Source organism: Rhinolophus sinicus, linkage group LG06 (genome assembly GCF_036562045.2).
Source record: "Rhinolophus sinicus isolate RSC01 linkage group LG06, ASM3656204v1, whole genome shotgun sequence".
In the NCBI taxonomy this organism is placed as follows: domain Eukaryota; kingdom Metazoa; phylum Chordata; class Mammalia; order Chiroptera; family Rhinolophidae; genus Rhinolophus; species Rhinolophus sinicus.
The window spans coordinates 18464645-18472315 of record NC_133756.1 but is presented as its reverse complement, the minus strand read 5'-3'; positions in this window follow the sequence as shown (position 1 = coordinate 18472315).

The following is a 7671-nucleotide window of genomic DNA, read 5'->3' as shown; positions in this document are numbered from 1 at the left end:
TTTCTGCGGTGTAAAGACTCACCATGGCCACCAATTTCAAGCTACCAAAGTGAGATCACGAGTCGTGCAATTGGACAGACATACTTACATCAGTCCCCTTGAGCTGGTGCAAACCAGCTCCAGCACTCCGCAGGCTGGAGCCTGGAGACCTTTACATGGTTACATGGCCCAGGGACAGTGGAGAGAGGGACTGAGGCTGTGGGCGTAGAGAGAAAGGAGGACAGACAAAATGTGGAACCCCAGAGACCTCTCAGAAATTAAACAGTGTCTTTCTTCTCCACATGCTCAGGCAATCACGGTCCTTTGAAAACAGAGTGGGGCTTTGGCGTTGGCCTGTGTATTTGTCTCTGGAGCAAAAGTTGCTCATTCTGTTCATTATCCGATGACTTCTAAAGTTTGGACTTGGTGGGGCGGGGAGGGAAATGGTTTGGTTCCTAATAACCTCCTTGAGTGTTAGCAAGACACTGCAGGGTGAGCATAGCTCTGCTCGCTTTGCAGTTCCTGCGGGAAGAAGGCAGTGGCTGGGCTCTGCTGTTCCCTTGGTCCAGACAGGGAGCCCAGGTTCCTGCATCTATTTATTTAGTTAACATTGGGTCCTTTTCACTGCTTGTTTCCTTTCTCCTGTGGCCTGCCTGGTCTCCTAACGTTTCCAGTTGACTAGATCTCTGTAGATCCCCTTCTACATCAGTGTGCCCTCAATGCTACAATTAACTGAAGTCAGTGGTCTTCTACTCAGGTTATTCCACTGTTTCTGACAGTGGTGAAAAATGACAGCTTCACTGACTCTAATATCTGTGAGTTGGTTACTTAATATGAGCTCATTGTTATCCCAAACAAAAAGTTAAGGCTCTACTCTGTGTCAGGCATGTAATATATATGTTTTATTTAATCTTACAAGCAAATTGACCAGGAAAGTTATCTTCATGTTTTACTGATGAATAAAGTTCTGCTTAGAAAAGTTACAAAACTTGGCTGAAGTCACACGGCTAGTGGGTGAGTGAGCCAGGATGGGAACCCAGGTGTAGCTGTGTCGAATATTCTAATCTCCCTATTCTACAAGAATTAATTCCTCAGCTTGACTGGGGGAAAAAAATCAAGATAATTCTGAGAGAGTAGACATAGGATGGGCATATCAGTTTTCTATTGCTATGTAACACACATTTAGGAACTTAAAGCCATCCCCATTCATTATCTCACAGTCTGCAGACCAGAAATCCAGGTGGGTGCATGTGGGTCCTCTGCTCAGGGTCTCACAAGGCCGAAATCAAGGTGTCAGCCTGCTGGGGTCTCATGGGGAGGCTCTGGAAGAATGCAGCTCCAAGTTCATTCCAGATGTTGACAAAATCCAGTTCCTTGCAGGTATGGCCCAAGGTTTCTGTCTCCTTGCTAACTGTCAGCTCCTGAAGGTCATAAGTATTCCTTTTCACATGGTCTCCCCCATTTCCTAAGCCAGCAACTGTGAAGCAAATCCTTCTCATGCTTTCAATACCTCTAACTTCCCTTCTGCTGCATTTCTCTGACTTCCCCTTCCGCCCTCAGCTAGAGAAAGTTCACTGCCTTTATGGGCTCATGCGACTACAGTGAGGTCACCCAGCTAAACCAGGATAACCTCCCTATCTTAACATCAACTGCCCCACACAACATAGTGTAATCACAGTGATGTCTCATGGTGTTCACAAATTCCAGGATTAGGGCAGGACACCATTGGGAAGCCATTTTAGAAAGTCTGCCTACTACCATGGACAGGCTTTGCAGCAGTAGAAGAAGTTCTAGGGGCGCTCTCCAGGAAGAGGGGATTAGGATGGAGACGGACTTCCTCTGGATGCCTTGAACACCAGAAGAGCACTGTGGGGGGCACTGGGTGGCCAAAGGGGACGGACAGGAACAAGGAGGCAGGGTCTGTGGGGGTGGGGGAGAGGGTGGCAGGAGAAACAGGAAAGAGGAAGACAGAAAAGAAATGCTCACAAAAGAATGCAGGCTTACATCTGTAGAGATGTTCAAGTTCAAGCCTCCCTTGTGGTGGCTCCCAAAAGATACTCAGTAAATATTTGTGGAATTGAATGGGTTGTGCTGCTCAGTTCACATGGATTGGGTTGGGGTGAAAGTCATTGGAATTAGGGCTAGAAAAGACTGAGTTGGGTGGGATCATATAGGTTGAGTTGGAAAGAGATAGGTAGCTTAGACTGAGAGAGTTGGCATAGTCTGGGTTGGGATGGGTCACATGGAGTTTGGATGGGCTGAGGTGGGAAGAGGTAGTTTGGGGGCTGGGTTCAGCTGGACTACACTGATTAGGGTTAGGCTGGATTGAACAGGCTTGGATGAGTTGGCATGGTTTGTAGACGGATGGGTTTGGGGCAGGTCAGACTGAGTTAAAGATAGGTTAGGTTGGGGATTGCTCAGTGTTTAGCTGCAGAGATGAGACAGAATCCACTCTGGATAGTTTATATAGAAATACATGTAGGAATGGGTATTTAATGGCTTACAGAAATATTTGGAAAGCTGAAGAAACAGATTGTAGGCTGCATCTTCAGGACCAATTCCCAAAGCTGTGCTGCAGAACTGGACCACCAAGGCAGCAGCTGCTCCTTTTGCAACCATCAGGGAACCAGCTGCCAAGTCAGGAAGCTGCTAGTGGAGCGTCTAGCTCCAGAAACATGTTCCTCTGTCCACACCAGCTCCACACACACCTTGGTATGAAAGCATAGACAGGCTCTGGCTTCAGAAAAAGAAAATGTGATAAGGAAATTCTTTGGGCAGATAACACAAAAGTGGAAAAATGTTAATAATTGTTGAAGCTGGGCGATGTGGACATAAGGGTACCCCATACTGTTTGTTCTCTCTACTTTTGCATATGTTTGTTTTTGCAAATAATGGCTATCTCATTCCCTGCCTTTCTGTACATTTAATTTGCTTCTGAATGAATCGCCTTGCCTGAGTGCATGGCATTTGGTGAAATCTACATCACATCCCAAACTCTAACTATAGGGCAATCTGGGAAATAGTTTTTAGCTTTTCAGCCTCTGCAGGATAAAAAGGTACATTAGAGGGAGAGAGGATTGATGCTGAATGAGCCAGTCCCAGTGTATCTCATCACTGAGCTCGGAGGGGAGGGTTGGAATGAGTTGGGATGGGCGAGGTTGGCCTGGATTGGGTAAAGAGGGGTTGGGATGGGTTGAACTGGGTTGAGTTGGAAGGTTTGAGACATGTGTGGTTGGGCTGGACTGAGCTGGCCTGAGTGGTGTTGGCAGGATTTGAACTGGGATGGGTGATTGGCGCTGGGAGCAGTTATAGGGCCAATACTTGGACACCAGGGTCAAGTTCTCTGACTCCAGTGGTGTGTGAGGGTTTTACTCAGTCCGAGCAAGGAAAAGAGGACTTGGAGGATTACAATATTGCTGAGAGTGGCACCTCTGTCACTGCTGCCTCATTGGGCTTCCTCTCCACTGCCTGGAACCAGGCCTATGTCCCCTCACCCAAGCCAGTCCTGTCTGCAGGCTTAGGGCATTTCCACTGTTCAGCTCAACCTTCTCTGCCCTCCTTAAAATGAAACCTATTAGAGCAAGAATCTTTGGAAATAAGTTCCAAGCAGAGAAACTTGCAAGATGTGTTGTCTCGGGGCAAAACCAAAGCCAAAGTCAGGATATCAGAGCCATATGGTTTCCTCCCTGCATTTCTAGTGGGAGGAGTTGTGGATTTTATGGTATTTGGGACCAGTTCCGGAGTCCCACAGGTGCTATGTTCACTGAGCCAAGGAAAACGGGTGCTGGCAAGCACACATGTTTACACACACCAGAGTAATGCACATGAGCACGAGGCTTTCCACTTTGCAATATATTTTCAGTTTATATACATTCACTCAGAATTGCACTGTGAAGCAGGAGTCATTATGTAATATCCCAAATGGAGACTCTCATGCTCAGAGAAGCTAAGATGGCTTGCCCAAAGACACACAGAAGAGTTAGGACTCATATTGGGGTTTTCTTTATTTGTTTTGGTCTTTTGGGGTGGAGGGGGTTGGGTTTTTTGTTGTTACATGAATATTATCTATCTCCTTGCCTTGGCTTGGAGAATCCAGCCTCCAGGAGGTTTGCAAATTTTGCCCATCTTGTTCATGGTTATAGACCCAGCATCTAGAACAGTCCTAGTACACAGTCGGTTTTTAAATATACATTTACTCACATAATATATATGTATGCATATATATATATATATCCATAATTTTCTAAATAAATAAGGAAAGAAACCCAAGCCTCAGAAACCCATGTTCTTTCCACAATCACACACACACACACACTCTCGGCCTTTGTGACGTGGGATCCTTGTCCCAAGTCTTTGAAGTCTTGTCCTATGTCTACTCCCTGGGGTTGCCTGGATCAGGTCATAGATTCACGTACTTTCCAACCCATTGGTTCAGTGTCAAGGGAATAGAGGCTTCTGGACTCAGCCCCCAAAACATTCCTGGCACAGTCCTGGCACCAGTAAAAGAAGTCAACCCCTTTCATCATCTGCTGGCACTTCGACTCTCTTTTGGGGTGGAGAGCTGAGGAGACACCAGGCAATTTCGTTCAGAAATCAGCTCACCCTCCCAAGAGAGGGCAGGAAGGTCCGAGACTGTGTCGGTTCAGGGCAGCCAGCTGCGAGTCTTCCTGCTCAGCCGGTGCTCACAACAGCGTTTCACTGAGTTTGCACAGACTACCTCAATGTAAGGGTCATTGTCCCCATTTTGCACATAAGAAAACTGAGACTCCTAGAAGGGAAGTAACTGAACTTCCCAAAGCCACTTAGTAGCTAGTGAGTGCAAAGCCTGGGTCAGAATCTAAGTCTGTATGACTCTAAGGTCTATGGGCATTAGTGACAGTAACCCCCAGCCCACCCCTGAGGGGGTACATCTCTCCTTCATCCCTGGGCTCTGTGAAGGGCAGGGCCATGTCCCTTCTTCCCTGCATCCTGCCTCTGCTCTCAGCCTGGGTCAGCGCGGGTGGGGTAGAGGGGGCAGGGGATACACATTTCTTGCTGCCTCCGACTGATATTGATGGATGGAGTGACTATTGTAAATGCTACGGTGTTGTGTAATCAGTAGGAAAATGTGACTCTGTCCCCAGAGATGCCAATGGCATTTTGGAGAAAATCCTATCCTTGATTTTCTGGGCCTGTTCAGTTGAAATGTCTGGGTGACAGGGACAGTCTGGGGGCTCTGATACATGGAGCCTGGGCAGGTGGATTGCTGCTCCAGCTCCTATCTAGGAGAGGAGGGGCTGGAAGAGTACGCATGGACAGTGCCCAGGCACAGGGGAGGTTGTGACTGGGTGTGAGTGCATGTGGGAGCAGGATAGCACAGGGGCCAGAGCCCTGGGGTCACACCATAGGCTCAGATCTCAACTCTCTCACTTCTTAGTCTCTTTGTCCTCATTTCCTCTGCTGTGAAATGCGGATGGGGAAAGTGCCCAACTCATTAGTCTGTCATGAGGATTAGGTTAGAAGATGTAGCAAAGCAACTAGCACCTCTCACAGAGTCTGGCCCATGGCTAATGCACAATATATATTTGTTGAATGAGTGGATGAATGAATGAACAAATGAATGCACATGAATGCATGGAAGAAGAATAGTACAGCAGAAAGAGGATAGCATTTGGAGCCAGGAGACCCAACTCAGAGCCATGCCTATCACTTACTAGCTGAGTGACCTTGGGCAAGTCACTTAACCTCTCTGAGCCTCAGTTAATAATAGCAATAATCCCTGCCTCTCTGGTTGTTGTGGGGATTAAATGAAAGTGCATGGTGGAACTGCTCTGTCAATGGCAGGGCACTGTGCAAATGTTACTTCTAATTATTCTCCACAATTATGACTACTCTGCGGAAGGCATGTCTGTAAGAGTAGGGGAAGAGCTGTGCGTGAGGCTGGGCCTGTGACCAGGCTGTGTGTACATGTGTATAGTGTGTGGATGTGTTTGGAGAACTGGGGCCATTAGAAAAACCATCATCCCTCTAAGTTGTTCTTTCTTTTGCTAAACTCAACCTGCCAGGCTGACATCGGAAGCAGGAATTAGTGGGAAGTCTGGGGGGACGGGATTAGTGGCTGAACTTTCTATTCCTGGAGACGCTCTTTTCTCAGGAGGTCAAAGCAATTTCCATATATTATCCTGCTGGCAGCTTGGGAAGGTCAGGAAAACAGCAGACACATGACACGCATTCCTCAGATGGAGAAACCAAGGCAGGAAGGGCGGTTGCTGAAGCCACTCCTGCCCTGCCCCTATTGGAACCACTGTCTGAAGGACTCCGCAGCCACCCGGCTTTGCCCCAGCCAGACCAGCTAGCAATGGCTCATTCATCTGGGTGCTTATTGCAGTCCCCTTCCCCCTACAGAGGGAGCATTAGAACAGGACCCCAAGTCCCTGCCATGTTACACACAACCATTGGAGGATCTTATTCTGTCTCAATAGCCACCTTTCAGGCTTTGGCCAGCTGTTGCCCTAACTCCCCTCTAGCAGTGCTTCAAGTTTAGTCCATGTCTTCCAGGAAGCCTGCCTAACTGCCCCATCTGGCAGATGGAGAAGTTATTCTTCTTTGAGCCACTGGGGTGAAGGGAACCAGAACCACTGGGGTGAAGGGAAGAAGCTTGGAGGCCCAGCCACATTGCACCTCTGATGTTAAGGCCAAAGCCAGGAAATGTTCTTTGAAACTGATCAGAATAAGATTTACCCAGGCAGGTGTTCTGTGAATGTGAAGCTGGTGAGCCTCAGAGCTCACCAACGGAAAGTTCTCCGAAGGTCAGAGCAGTGATTCTCAAAGTGTGGTCCCAGGAACAGCAGCTTTAGCAACATCTGGGAACTTGTTAGAACTGTCAATTCTAACACCAGCCCTGCATCAGAAACCCTAGGGGCGGGGCAACAATCTGTGTTTCAGCAAGCCCTCCAGGTGACTCCAGAAGGATGAGGACCACTGGGCTCAAACTGCTCTACCTCCCTGCACCTGCACCCAGGCATCTGTCTTCCCAGCCAGGTCTCAGGAAGCCTCACCTTCTGCACACCATAGGCACACTGGTTTTGATTCCCTTGAGGATTCCCTTGAGGAGGGCTCCTGCCCCACACCCCGTCATCTTGCAAAGGGGGAGAGGTTACAGCTCCACAGTGTTTTCCGTTCTTATCATCCTGCCCCAAATATGTCTCCTGTCCTCAGCCCTTCTATTGTGTTTGTCATGCAGGGTGTCATGCGGGGTCTCAGCTCCCACTTCCCACATAAGAACGCAGTATATGGTAAGGCCAAAAAGGAACAACCACGGAGCCATAGATAGGGGAATCATACCACTATATTCTCACTAGCGGCTGGGTTGGAGACACAGGAAGCAGGAGCCACACAATCCGCAGACTGCCGTCCACTTTTCTGTCCACCAACCTCACTTGCTAGCTGCAATCCGCCGTGCTAACTGCAATCCGCTCTTGCTAGCTCAGCCACCATCTTCTTGCTAGCCCCCATTTGCTGCTAGATTAGCCACAGCAGTTATATTAGTGGCCAGTGGCTCACTGGTTACAGCTGACGGCCAACTAGCCACAGCTGATGGCCATCCAATCACCTAGCTGATGGCCAACTAGCCACAGTTGATGGCCATTTACTACCTGAGCCAGCACCTTTCCACATGAGGCCCAGAGCCTGGAAACTGCACTCCTGGCTCTG